The sequence below is a fragment of the Salmo trutta genome, chromosome 3, assembly GCF_901001165.1.
Source record: "Salmo trutta chromosome 3, fSalTru1.1, whole genome shotgun sequence".
Lineage (NCBI taxonomy): Eukaryota > Metazoa > Chordata > Actinopteri > Salmoniformes > Salmonidae > Salmo > Salmo trutta.
The window spans coordinates 57541795-57556644 of NC_042959.1; the positions used below are offsets into that span (position 1 = coordinate 57541795).

The 14850-nt window shown below is 45.0% G+C and overlaps 1 protein-coding gene across 5 annotated transcripts in view; it reads right to left on the reverse strand.

The window, feature by feature from the left end:
* The window catches only part of LOC115180502 (growth factor receptor-bound protein 10), an 82922-nt gene that overhangs the window by 67223 nt on the left and 849 nt on the right, over positions 1–14850 (reverse strand). For 2 of the 5 annotated variants that reach the window (XM_029742693.1, XM_029742684.1), the window contains exon 1: positions 14761–14777. The exons of 2 other annotated variants lie outside the window; for them this stretch is intronic. The gene's annotated coding sequence lies outside the window, so the exon portion shown is untranslated. Of the gene's footprint in view, positions 1–14760; positions 14838–14850 lie in introns of those variants that run through there. One more of the 5 variants, XM_029742653.1, reaches the window with a different exon arrangement.

Consider the following 14850-nt stretch of genomic DNA (forward strand, 5'->3'; position numbering starts at 1 on the left):
TTTCTCTCTCTTTTAAATCCCCATTTTGGGTAACACGCGCCATAGTGTGTTGGCCCGTTATACTAAGTTCTAATCAATAGCCTAGACTGTGTTTTGTGTATGTGTATCTTTTATCATCATTTTAGCTTTCTAGTAAATAAATAATTAACTAAAATTGGTGTGGTACGAACTCATTGGTGGGACCCGAGTTTGTGCAGATTCCCGGATTATGCGACGTTCAGAATGAGATTGTTGTCACGCCCTGACCTTAGAGAGACGTTTATTTTCCTCTAGTTTGGTTAGGTCAGGGTGTGATGTGGGGTGGGCAATCTAGTTGGTCTATTTCCTTGTGTTGAGCCGAGTATGGTTCCTAATCAGAGGCAGCTGTCTATCGTTGTCTCTGTTTAGGAATCATACTCAGGCAGTCTGTTTCTCCCTTTGTTTTCGTGGGATCTTGTTTTTGTGCAGCTGTGTGTGAGCAGCCCCAGAACGTCACGTTTGTTTCAGTTTTCACCTGTTTTCTTGTTTTGTTCGAGTTCACAAATAAAAGATGTGGAACTACCGGCACGCTGCGCCTTGGCTAATCTATGACAGGGAATTCGAAGGCAGCACTCGTGACAGAAGAACCCACCAAAAGAAAGCCAAGCAGCGTGCGCTCACCAGGAAGATGAGCAGGACCAAGCTGTGTGGATCAGAGGACTGGACCTGGGAAGAGATCCTGGATAGGGCAGGACCTTGGACAAGTATCGCCGCCCGCCGGAGGAGATAGAGGCAACGAAGGCGGAATAACGATACTGGGAAGAACGGCTAAGAGAGCTACAGGAGCCCGAGAGGCAGTGGCAAAATAATGTTTTGGGGGGCACACGGGTAGATTGGCTAAGGCGGGTTTAAGACCTGAGCCAACTCCCCGTGCTTACCATGGGGAGCAAGTGACTGTACAAGCACCGAGTTATGCAGTGGTGCGCACGGTGTCGCCCATGCGCACTCGCAGCCCGGTGCGCTCGGTGCAAGCTCCTCACCGTTGTCGTGCTAAGGTTGGCAATCAGCCAGCTTGGAGTATGCCCGCTCAGCATTCCTGCCCTCCAGTGCGCCTCCAGAGCCCAGTACGTCCTGTGCCTGCTCCGCGCACTCTCCCTCCAGTGCGCCACCATAGCCCAGTACGTCCTGTGCCTGCTCCTCGCACTCTCCCTCCAGTGTGCCTCCAGAGCCCAGTACGTCCTGTGCCTGCTCCGCGCACTCTCCCTCCAGTGCACCACCATAGCCCAGTACGTCCTGTGCCTGCTCCTCGCACTCTTCCTCCAGTACGCCTCCATAGCCCAGTACGGCCGGTGCCTGCTTTGAGCACTCGGTCCTCAGTGCGACTCCCTAGTCCGGTGAGACCTGTTCCAGCTCCACAAATAAAGCCTCCAGTGATAATCGATGGTCCGAAGCCTGTAGCGATGACCCATGGCACGAAGCCTCTAGTGATGATCCATGGCCCGGAGCCTGTAGGGATGTTCCATGGCACAAAGCCTCCAGAGGTAATCCATGGCCCGGAGCCTGTAGAGAAAATCCATGGCAAAAAGCCTGTAGGGATTATCCATGGTCCGGAGCCTGTAGGGATAATCCATGGCACGAAGCCTGTAGGGATAATCCATGGCCCGGCACCTGTAGAGATGATCCATGGCACAAAGCCTCCAGTGATGATCCATGGCGCGGAACCTGTAGAGATGATCCATGGCATGGAGCCTGCAGCAACGGTCCCTAGTCCGGAACCTATAATGACGCTTCACAGTCCGGAGCCTCCGGCGACGCTCCTCAGTCCGGAGCCTCCAGCGACACTCCTCAGTCCGGAGCCTCCAGCGACGCTCCCCAGTCCGGAGCCTCCAGCGACGCTCTCCAGTCCGGAGCCTCCAGGGACGCTCCTCAGCCCGGAGCCTCCAGCGACGCTCCTCAGCCCGGAGCCTCCAGCGACGCTCCCCAGTCCGGAGGCTCCAGCGACGCTCCCCAGTCCGGAGCCTCCAGCAGCCCGGAGCCTCCAGAGACGCTCCGCAGCCCGGAGTCTTCAACGGCGGTCTGCAGCCCAGAGTCTTCAACGGCGGTCTGCAGCCCAGAGTCTTCAACGGCGGTCTGCAGCCCAGAGTCTTCAACGGCGGTCTGCAGCCCAGAGTCTTCAACGGCGGTCTGCAGCCCAGAGTCTTCAACGGCGGTCTGCAGCCCAGAGTCTTCAACGGCGGTCTGCAGCCCAGAGTCTTCAACGGCGGTCTGCAGCCCAGAGTCTTCAACGGCGGTCTGCAGCCCAGAGTCTTCACCGGCGGTCTGCAGCCCAGAGTCTTCACCGGCGCTCTGCAGCCCAGAGTCTTCACCGGCGCTCTGCAGCCCAGAGTCTTCACCGGCGCTCTGCAGCCCAGAGTCTTCACCGGCGCTCTGCAGCCCAGAGTCTTCACCGGCGGTCTGCAGCCCAGAGTCTTCACCGGCAGTCTGCAGCCCAGAGTCTTCAACGGCGGTCTGCAGCCCAGAGTCTTCAGCGGCAGCCTTCCGCCCAGAGTCTTCAGCGGCGATGATCCAGTCTTGTTCCTCCGGCGACACATAAGCGGGGGGATCAGTGGGCAGTGTGGGGGGCTACGCCCCGAACCAGAGCCGCCGCCAAGAATAGATGCCCACCCGGACCCTCCCCTATAGGTTCAGGTTTGCGGCCGGAAGTCCGCACCTTGGGGGGGGTACTGTTACGCACTGACCTTAGAGAGACATTTATTTTCCTCTAGTTTGGTTAGGTCAGGGTGTGATGTGGGGTGGGCAATCTAGTTGGTCTATTTCCTTGTGTTGAGCCGAGTATGGTTCCTAATCAGAGGCAGCTGTCTATCGTTGTCTCTGATTAGGAATCATACTCAGGCAGCCTGTTTCTCCCTTTGTTTTCGTGGGATCTTGTTTTTGTGCAGCTGTGTGTGAGCAGCCCCAGAATGTCACGTGTGTTTCAGTTTTCACCTGTTTTCTTGTTTTGTTCTAGTTCATAAATAAAAGATGTGGAACTACCGGCACGCTGCGCCTTGGCTAATTTATGACAGGGAATTCGAAGACAGCACTCGTGACAATTGTAGAGGAAATTGATTAATTAGCGACTGTTGTAAAATCGATATTCTGATATTCTTTGAGTTAATTTGGGAAATAGAAACTCAGTAAAACTAATTTTCCCATGGTGCCCCAGGTTAATGAGTTAATAATTGCTTGATTCATTTAATCAAGCAGTTAGAAACCTTTAATCATTTGATGAGCAAAAGTTGTCACATTAACTAATACAACATCACGACAGTGTACACATCACCAACGCACTATCATGGTCCAATACATCACTGGGGCCAAGCTTACTGCCATCCAGGACCTATATACCAGGCGGTGTCAGAGGAAACCCAAAAAATTGTCAGCGACTCCAGTCACCCAAGTCATAGACCGTTTTCTCTGCTACCGCACGGCAAGCGGTACCGGAGCGCCAAGTCTAGGACCAAAAGGCTCTTTAACAGCTTCTTCCCCCAAGCTATAAGACTGACGAAAAATGTATCAAATGGCCACCGGACTATTTACATTGACATGCCCCCCCCCCCCCCCCATTTGTTTTGTACACTGCTGTTACTTGCTGTTTATTATCTATGCATAGTCACTCCACCCCTACCTACATGTACAAATTACCTCGACTAACCTGTACCCCCGCACATTGACTCAGTACCGGTACCCCCTGTATATCCTTGTTATTGTTATTTTATTGTGTTACTTTTTTATTTCTTTTTTACTTTAGTCTATTTGGTAAATATTTTCTTAACTCCTTCTTGAACTGAACTGTTGGTTAAGAGCTTGTAAGTAAGCATTTCACAGTAAGGTCAACACATTGTTCGACGCATGTGACAAATAACATTTGAAGGACAAAGCGAAAACAGGTTTGTAGACATGTTTGCAAATTCATTACAAATAAATAACATTAACACCTTATTTACATAAGTATTCAGATACTTTGCTATGAGACTCAAAATAGAGCTCAGGTGCATCCTGTTTCCATTGATCATCCTTGACATGTTTCTACCACTTGATTGGAGTGCACCTGTGGTAGTTTCAATTGATTAGATATGGAAAGGCACACACCGGTCTATATTAAGTCCCACGGATGACAGTGCATCAGAGCAAAATCCAAGCCATGAGGTCAAACGAACTGTCCGATTAATTACGGCCGATATCAAGTTTTCATAACAATCCGTAATCGGCATTTTTGGACGCCGATTATGGCCGATTACATTGCACTCCACAAGGAGACTGCGTGGCAGTCTGACTACCTGTTACGCGAGTGCAGCAAGGATTCAAGGTAAGTTGCTAGCTAGCATTAAACTTATCTTCTAAAAAACAATCAATATTAACATAATCACTAGTTAACTACACATGGTTAATGATATTACTAGTTTATCTAGCTTGTCTTGCATCGCATATAATCAATGCGGTGCCTGTTAATTTATCATCGAATCACAGCCTACTTCGACAAACGGGTGATGATTTAACAAGCGCATTTGCGAAAAAAGCACTTTCGTTGTACCAATGTGTCCCTAACCATGAACATCAATACCTTTCTTTAAAATCAATACAAAAGTATATATTTTTTAAACCTGCATATTTAGTTAATATTTCCTGCTAACATTAATTTATTTTAACTTGGGAAATTGTGTCACTTCTCTTGCATTCTGTGCAAGCAGAGTCAGGGTATATGCAACAGTTTGGGCCGCCTGGCTGGTTGCGACCTGTGTGAAGACCATTTCTTCCTAACAAAGACCGTAATTCATTTGCCTGAATTTTACGTAATTATGACATAACATTGAAGGTTGTGCAATGTAACAGCAATATTTAGACTTAGGGATGTCACCCGTTAGATAAAATATGGAAAGGTGTAACGCCCTGGCCATAGAGAGGGGTTTTTTGTTCTTTATTTTGGTTAGGCCAGGGTGTTACATTGGGTGGGCGTTCTATGTTCCTTTTTCTATGTTTTTGTATATCTTTGTTTTGGGCAGAGTAGGGTTCCTAATCAGAGGCAGCTGTCTATCGTCGTCTCTGATTAGGAATCTTACTTAGGCGGCCTGTTTCCTTTGGGGTTTTGTGGGTAGTTGTTTCTGTTGTGTGGTTTGCACCAACAGAACTGTTGGCTTTCGTTTTCCCTGTTTGTTTTTTGAAGTGTATCATTAAAAATCATTATGACCACGCTGCATCTTGGTCCCCTCTTCCAGACGATCGTTACAAAAGGTTCCGTATTTCACTGAAAGAATAAACGTTTTGTTTTCTAAATGATAGTTTCCGGATTTGACCATATTAATGACCTAGGCTCATATTTCTGTGCGTTTATTATATTATAATTAAGTCTATGATTTGATATTTCATAGAGCAGTCTGACTGAGCGGTGGTAGGCAGCAGCAGGCTCGTACGCATTCATTCAAACAGCACTTTCCGGCGTTTGCCAGCAGCTCTTCGCTGTGCTTCAAGCATTGCGCTGTTTATGACTTCAAGCCTATCAACTCCCGAGATTAGCCTGGCAATACTGTAGTGCCTATAAGAACATCCAATAGTCAAAGGTATATGAAATACAAATGGTATAGAGAGAAATAGTCCTATAATTCCTATAATAACTACAACCTAAAACTTCTTACCTGGAAATATTGAAGCTTTCATATGTTCCCATGTTCTGAGCAAGGAACTTAAACGTTAGCTTTCTTACATGGCACATATTGCACTTTTATTTTCTTCTCCAACACTTTGTTTTTGCATTATTTAAACCAAATTGAACATGTTTCATTATTTATTTGAGGCTAAATTGATTTTATTTATGTATTATATTAAGTTAAAATAAGTGTTCATTGTGTATTGTTGTAATTGTCATTATTACAAATATATATATTTTTTTTAAATCGTCCGATTAATCGGTAGCGGCTTTTTCGGCCCTCCAATAATCGGTATCGGTGTTGAAAAATTATAATCGGTCGACCTCTAGTCTGAAGGAAACCTGGCACCATCCCTACGGTGAAGCACGGTGGTGGCAGCATCATGCTTTGGGGATGTTTTTCAGCGGCAGGGACTGGGAGACTAGTCAGGATCGAAGGAAAGATGAAAGGAGCAAAGTACAGAGAGATCCTTCATGAAAACCTGCTGCAGAGCACTCAGGACCTCAGACTGGGGCAAATGTTCACCTTCCAACAGGACAACAACCCTAAGGACACACCCAAGACAATGCAGGAGTGGCTTCGGGACAAGTCTCTGAATGTCCTTGAGTGACCCAGCCTGAGCCCAGACTTGAACCCGATCAGACATCTCTGGAGAGACCTTTAAATAGCTGTGGAGCGACACTCCCCATCCAACCTGACAGAGCTTGAGAGGATCTGCAAAGAATGGGAGAAACTCCCTATATTTAGGTGTGCCAAGCTTGTAGCGTCATACCTAAGAAGACTCGAGGCTGTAATCACTGCCAAAGGTGCAACAAAGGGTCTGAATACTTACATAAAATGTGATCTTTCCGTTTTTTATTAAAAGTCAAGGGATCTGAATACTGAATATTTTCCGAATGCACTGTAATAACAATAATAATAATAATTAAACGGTTATGACGGTTATTTTATTTTTGGTGAAGGTCTTCATCCATAATCGTCAGTTACACGATTATATGGTAATTGTGCCAGCCCTATTAAGAGCCACATTATGAACCATCCAAACGCCAACAAGAGCTCACACAGCTAAAAGAAAATGTCCTGCCTCCAAGCAGTGACGGTTGCAAGAGCAGCGTGTGAAATTCAACTGAACATATCTCCTCCCTCCCAAGACCCCATTGTTTCCTTCTCACACCTAAATGACATATGTAACATCCAACTGAAACTGACATGCACAGACTCAGGGTTGAGGAGACTGCTGCAATGGTAGGAAGCGCCAAACAGTTAGCAAGGTGCTGTTCTTTAGGGTTCATGAGCATCTGTCTTATCACGAACCTACATCATCATGTCCACATTGATCAGGGCAAATGACAAGAGGTTTAGGCTCAAACAACTGAAGAAGAGATGTAGCCTTGTATTTTCCAGCAGTATTTCAAGCTGTACATGGAACACCATAAAAAAATCTGAAGTCAAGCAAGAACAGAGCAATGTTGCTGGAAGACGCACCATCATACAAAATTCATTATTTAAGGAAGATTTTGGTTTGGGACTGCCTGCCTCTCTACAGTAAGGTGAAACCTATTTTTAAGGTAGAAGCACTCAAAGGATATGTCAAATGAATAAAGAAAACAGTTTGCTGAGAGACGTGTCTTGAAGGGATGACAACTGGAATGCCAGCATTTTTGCAACGTTTCATTTGTTGTGCATGGTAGGCTAGATAAGAACATCCAGCCAGATTCCACAACTTGATAAGATAAGGGCCATGAGAGGAGTAAATCATCACTTTAAATCTGTAAAATTGCACAATACACAGTAATCCATAGACAATACAAGCATTTAAGCATCGTTGAAGAATGTAGTAGCTTGCAGTAATTAGACATTCAATAAGCAAATGAATGCATATGAAGAATGAAGATCATAAATAAGTACCTACTTCTCCAATAAGGTTCTTCTGACTGTCTGTAGTACAGTACAGGCTTTAATTTACTGGACTGAGTTCCAAATGAACACTGCCATCTCTGTCATGGCTGACTATTTTATCAGTGGATGGTTCAGATTGTTGTCACACCTCAGTAGATGTTCTTGTTTCACATGTTGATTCTTCATTAAATGGCAGCTTCATTATTTCGGGGCAGCAGCGTAAAGGTTATAAGAGAGAACCTGATGTCATCGTGGAGGGCTGAATAGCAGAAGTCTTTGAGAAAGGCTTTGAGAGACATGGACAATCGCTAATTGGATGAGGATTTCATTGGGCCGGCTGGGAGAAATGACCTTATGCAATGTGCATAATGAATGGCTTGGACGGGAGGGAGATGTTATGTTTGTGCACAAGCCTGCTGCCAGGGTGGGCTATGGCTAGGCTATTTGAGTTTTTATTCAACTAAGAACTTAAGCTTTCATCTATGGGACGTGTTATTCAAAAAGTTTAAATAAGATCAATAAGTGTAAGTAGAATAAATGATTATTTAGGCTACTGTACAATGGATCAGACTGATCATCTGGACATATGAGAGTTTCTAACTAACATTGAATAGCCTACATTGAGTTATGTAATAAACATGGTATAAACAATAGGGAATTTAGGCTTCATGAGGCTAGAAGAGAAAAGGAAGAACAGGCTTGCTGTATCTATGGTCTTTGTAATTTTCAACACAAACCCCCCTAGACAAACTTCATTTTACCAGAAACCCCCTATCCCTATGGTAGTACGGCCTTATAAAATCTGGTGTATTTTGTACCCGATTCCATTTAGTTGTACCCCAAATTCAATTTTATCAGTTTTGTTTTTCCAGGTTTTGGTTTTTCCAACAACAATAACAAAACAATCACAACAAAATAGGATGTTCTAAGTCCACAACAACGCTAAACCCTTTAACATTGAAATGTTTGTTCCAGAAGAAATATGAAAAGCATATGCATAACCATGGTAGCAATTGAAAGTGAACAGTTTGCAGATTATGTGTAGAACTGCAGCAAACCATTGACATCATGTATAGTTTGTTACTGTACAGCCACTGCGTTCCAAGTTAGGCGTTTATCAGTGCCCAAATCTGCCATTTTCAACCTGTATACGGGTATGAGCGTAAAGGGCTACACCACATCAGGAAACCACTTTTGAGGTCTGAGAAAAGTCTAAGAAATGTTGAATTTTGGGTGTAGTTACCCTTTAATTCAAGTGCGCACCAGCCAGAGACCATTGTTTGGTTAGCGGTGTTTCTGTAGCGCTAATGTGATTTTGATTTTACAAAACAAAGCCGTTTACAAAACAAATGACAGCTGGATTGATGCAAATAATCATGATATCATACCGCCAGGTAGGCATAGGTTACTGTGTAGTTAACATTTAATTTATAAGGTTTTTGGGAAAGCCTTTCTATCAACCAGCTGACTATCATTAGCATTATTGCTAACGGCTACAAAGTGTAGACTGGGGAAAAGGACGATCAACACACACACAGACACAGGGGCATTCCTGTGCCATTTCAGAAAGTTGCAGGAAAGTACGAATCACTAACCAGGTTTCCATCCAACCTTTTCATGCGAGTAAAGTACATGTCGGATAAACAGACCTGATGGAAAAAGCAAATTTGTTGGTAAAATTTACAAATGTCAACAAAACAAAATACACTAGACAATGTGGGAACTTTTTGTGTCTGTAAAATGTATTATGCGAGAAATGGTGGTGGAAATGTCTTTATACGCAAATATTGATATAATAACCATCATATCGAAGAAAACTTGGGAGTCACGTGATGATATGTTGTGTGGTCCTCCCACTATGACTGGGAAAGCATGCAGTTTATTAGGCTGATGAGCTTCATGCTTGGTTGCCGTTTGACAAATAAAAAATGATATTTTGCCCTAAATAAATCATTATATAGGTAACCTACCTGTCATGTCCTGACCAGTAATAGGGGTTATTTGTTATTGTAGTTTGGTCAGGACGTGGCAGAGGGTATTTATTTTATGTGGTTCGGGGTGGTGGTTTGTTTAGTAGGTTATTTGATTTATGTATTCCGGGGGTTTTTGGGCACTGTTCTATGTTAGTGTATTTCTATGTTCTGTCTAGTCTTTTCTATTTCTATGTTTTGTTAATTGGGGTTGGACTCTCAATTGGAGGCAGGTGTTTTCTAGTTGCCTCTGATTGAGAGTCCTATATATAGGTATGTGTTTGTTGAGTACTTTGTGGGAGATTGTTCTGTGTATAGCCTTGTGCCTTACCAGCCTGTGAATAGTCGTTGTGTTTTCTTTGTGTACGTGTTTGTTTTGGTTCTCCTTTTTGTCCGATTATAATAAAGAAGATGAGTGCACATTTCCTCGCTGCATTTTTGTCTATATCCGACGACAGCCGTTACAGAATCTCCCACCAACCAAGGACCAAGCAGCGGGGTAAGGAGCAACGAGAGAATAATATGGACTATCGGGAAAAGTGGACGTGGGAGGAGATAATGGCCGGAGAAGGTCCATGGAGAAAGTGGAGCGAAGACCGGGAATGCTACAGGGGAACACGACTGGCGTTTAAGCCGGAGAGGCACCCCCAATATATTTTTTTGGGGGGGGCACACGGGTAGTTTGGCTGGGCCAGGCAGTAGACCGAAGCCAGCTCCCCGTGCTTTTTATGGGAAGCGTTTGGAGTGGAGAGCGCCGAGGTATGCGGAAGTGCGCACGATCTCGCCCATACGCACGCACAGTCCAGTGCGAGTGATCCCAGTCCCTCGCAAGTGCCTTGCTAGAGTGGGCATCCAGCCTGGTGGGAGGATGCCTGCGCAGCGCATCTGGTCACCGGTGCACCTCCTAGGTCCAGGCTATCCTACGCCCGCTCTACGCACGGCAACCATCAGGCCCCTGCACAGCCCAGTTCGCCCTGTACCAGCACTCCGCTCGTACAGGGCTACTAGTTCCATCCAGCCAGGACGGGTTGTGCAGGAGGTGCGATTGAGACCGCCAGTGCTTCTCCATGGCCCGGTATATCCAGTACCAGTACCACGCACCAGGCCTCCAATACGTCAGCCCAGGGCAGGGCGAACTAGCCATGAGGTGCGTGTTCCCAAACTGGCACTTCCAGCACCACGCATCAGGCTTCCAGTGCGTAATACCAGTTCCACTCGGCCGGTTCCTGCTTCCCACACTAGCCCTGAGGTGCGTGTCCCCAGGCTGGTACCTCCACTACCAGTCCCACGCATCAGGCTTCCAGTGCGTCAGCCCAGCCTCGAGTGTCCGGAAACAGTGCCCCGTCCAGAGTGTCCGACGACAGTGCCCCTTCCAGAGTAGTCAGCAACAGTGCCCCGTCCAGAGTATCCGACAACAGTACCCCGTCATGAGTATCCGGTAAGAGTGTTAAGCCCGGAACCGAGTGAGACGGCCTACAGTTCGGAACCAAGGGAGACGGCCCACTGTGCAGTACCGAGTGAGACGGCCTACAGTTCGGAACCAAGGGAGACGGCCCACTGTGCAGAACCGAGTGAGACGGCCCACTGTTCGGAGAGGGGTGAATGGGTCTACAGTCCGGAACCGAGTGAGTCTGCCTGCGGTCCGGAACCGAGTGAGTCTGCCTGCGGTCCGGAACCGAGTGAGTCTGCCTGCGGTCCGGAACCGAGTGAGTCTGCCTATAACTCCGAACTGTGTGAGTCTGACTACAGCTCGGAACCGAGTGAGTCTGCCTACGGTCCAGAACCAAGCGAGTATGCCTACAGTCTGGGTGGCTGTAGACCAGAACCTGAGCCACCTCCAGTATAGGTGTGTTGGGGAGGGGGGGTGTAGCACAGGTGCCGTCGTTGACGGCAGCCACCCTCCCTTCCCTCCCTTAGTTAGGGGTTTATTTTTTGGTTGTTTTTTGTTTAGGTGCATCCGGGGTCTGCACCTTTGGGGGGGGGGGGGGGTACTGTCACGTCCTGACCAGTAATAGGGGTTATTTGTTATTGTAGTTTGGTCAGGACGTGGCAGAGGGTATTTGTTTTATGTGGTTCGGGGTGGTGGTTTGTTTAGTAGGTTATTTGATTTATGTATTCCGGGGGTTTTGGGGCACTGTTCTATGTTAGTGTATTTCTATGTTCTGTCTAGTCTTTTGTATTTCTATGTTTTGTTAATTGGGGTTGGACTCTCAATTGGAGGCAGGTGTTTTCTAGTTGCCTCTGATTGAGAGTCCTATATATAGGTATGTGTTTGAGTACTTTGTGGGAGATTGTTCTGTGTATAGCCTTGTGCCTTACCAGCCTGTGAATAGTCGTTGTGTTTTCTTTGTGTACGTGTTTATTTTGGTTCTCCTTCTTGTCCGATTATAATAAAGAAGATGAGTGCACATTTCCCCGCTGCATTTTGGTCTATATCCGACGACAGCCGTTACACTACCTACCCACACTGTATCTGCGAGCTATTAGCTAGAGCCCACATGCCAAGACCAGACTGGGCACATTCACTATATAACGCAATTTCTTTGTGACAAAACCATCAGTAGAATTGAAAATGCAATGGAAACCCATTTAACTTGTATTTTTTATTTGGTACATGGGAATTTAACTGCAAAATAAATGTTTATGTACACTACGTCATCACGCACAACCTTTTATCCACAACAAGTCAATTTGATGGAAACACATTTCTGGTGGGAAAATGCGCATATTATTTTTTTTCTTCGAATATTTGCATGAAAATCTGTCCCAATTGGATGAAAACCTTGCTACGTATGCATTTTGTTCATGTCTTATGATTATTTGAGCAAATTAATGCATTTTCCAGTAAGTTCAATACATTTACATTTATTTGATTTCCTACGAAATTCTATAAAAAAAATATATTGTTGAATTCCATTTTAATGTCTAGATTCCGTGATTCCATTCGCATTGTCCGCAACACATATTTTAATAATAATATGAGAAACAATGTACAGATAAAGCCAAATGTCACAAACTCTGAGAAGAGAATACTAATGATGTCCAGGCACAGCGATAAAATTCAAGAGCACAAAATGCCTCTATTGTTCTGAAGTTGCACTGGGGAAGAATGTCACTCAAAACCCTTTTGTTTTCATGAATACATCTCGCCAAGCCCACTAACCCTGGTTTGTTTTAGATTTTACAGCACAGATTCCAGCTCGTAGAGGCTGAGTGACATTTTCTGGAACATCGCCATCGTTCTGCACCACTCTCCCTGATCTTCCTGCACACAAACATACTAGCAGGGGTGTTCAGTTACCTGCTTTAGAAAATACAGCATTCCTACTTCTCAGGTTTCAGACAGATTTGGACCGCCTCCAGATATTGAGAAATTGAATCCACCGTGCTGTGGTTGGTTGGTTGGTTAGACAATCATTGCGTCATTCTGCCTTCTGGGTAATCATGGGTGGATGATGGCGGGTGAGAGTCAAGTATTTATAGGACCAGTAAGCTAAATATATTAAGTTGCCCTTCTGTAAATCAATTACAGACTACTTTAGTAAGCAGAATGTAATTACTTAGCTATAACTGAGGTAGCTAGATAAAATAATGATTGCATTTAAATGAAAGGTAAGTGACACAGACAAACTAAGGCTTCTCTGGCTGCCTGCAAAGCTTTTTCATCTTGTCCTGCTGCCAAGTAATGTAATAAAGGCATTACAACTTTTTTCATCCACAAGCCTTGGGGTTCTTCGGAAGTATTTTTATGCTTTGTACAGCCATTGACGCCTACCTACACAAGAAAAGTAGGCCTAGCCTATAACATCCAGGTTTTTTTCATGATTCAGCTACCTGTTTCCAAACAGCACCTACCACCACACCCACAGACCAAAATTGTTTCAAATCAGTTACTAGAATTTATTAGACAGAATACAGGAGGTGTATCAACATCAGCTGTGCTCATAACTGATGAGAGAAATAATTTGGGCAATAATAGGACATAACCTAGTAATTGGTGTCATTGATTTAGGCCAAAACCCTGACTCTGCATCCCAGACTTCGCAAAAAGCGCCATGACCAGCCTTCAATAAGGGGGTATTGGCACTGAATAGCGAGTGTTATATGACTGCAAACTGGCGCAAGGCCGAATGGAATGCTAGGGCCTGGGTGAGAGAGATCACCACTATGACAGAGAACATAATAATAATAATATAAAGTGTATGTGGGAGTACAATTTATGTCTGCAAGGCCTCTTCAGATTGAAAGTTTGGACAGCTCTCAACAAGGGAATTTGTAATTTGGGTGAACAAGGCCTATCCCTTTCACTTTCCATCCCCGATAATAAAGGAAACCAACAAGCTAATAGGCCTGCCTACATTCACTGAATGAACGGCTTGTATGATGAATGGAATAGATTGGTAGAACAAGTGAAATGTCAATAGGATGCGATCCAACAAAGCCATTTGTTAGTCAGACTCTTCCAGAGAAGAGATTTGAACCGCCATTGCCAGACAGGTTGCTTATGTAAAATATGTGAGCTCAGCAGCTCTGAGCTAGCTGTCTGTCTTCGGCCTCCTAAACTCATGCCCCATCATGTCGGTCTCTTACAGAGCATGGACTTGAAATAGCTAGATTGTATCAGAGGGTGTGAATTTAAAACTAGTTGGTGACACCTTATACTGGTAACAATTTCTATTAAGTTGCTGTTATACTGGTGTAGTGACGCTGTAATTACACAAGTAGTAACAATTTTGTATTAACATGTTACATAGTAGGCCTACACTAGTAATGGCATTTTAAGTGTATAGTAAAGATGTAGTTTAGTGGAAGGGGATAGGGACTGTTCCCAAAACGTACTATGCCATTATGATCAATCTATATATTCTTATGGTTCTTACCAACTACATTTCTTAGATGCGCTGTACAGAACACTGCCGGGCAATTCTGCTGAATCAGCATTAAGTCAAACAAATCTGTTGTTTTTGGATTACTAATACGATCACATATCACATCTACAGCATAACATTCGTTTTATTTTATAAAATCCTTGCCAAAATCCATCCCTGATGTCCCACCCAGTTAGATTTGAAATACTTGGCCTCTGAATAAGCCAACTATAAGTATACTGTATATATTCGCTGCTCGTTTTGAAAGGGGTGGTAGAATCCAACCACCATCCATGGTTCAGTACACGAGTAGCTAGATGCCTGGAAAAACGCCTTTCACCCCACCCCCAAAGAAACATGAAGCCATGGGATAAGACTGACCGGACCGGTGAAAAGGATAGGGCGGGTAGGCTACTGAGGGTAGGACAGGCAGGGACTTCACCAGGGGCTGCGCCTGGCTGGTAGTTGGAT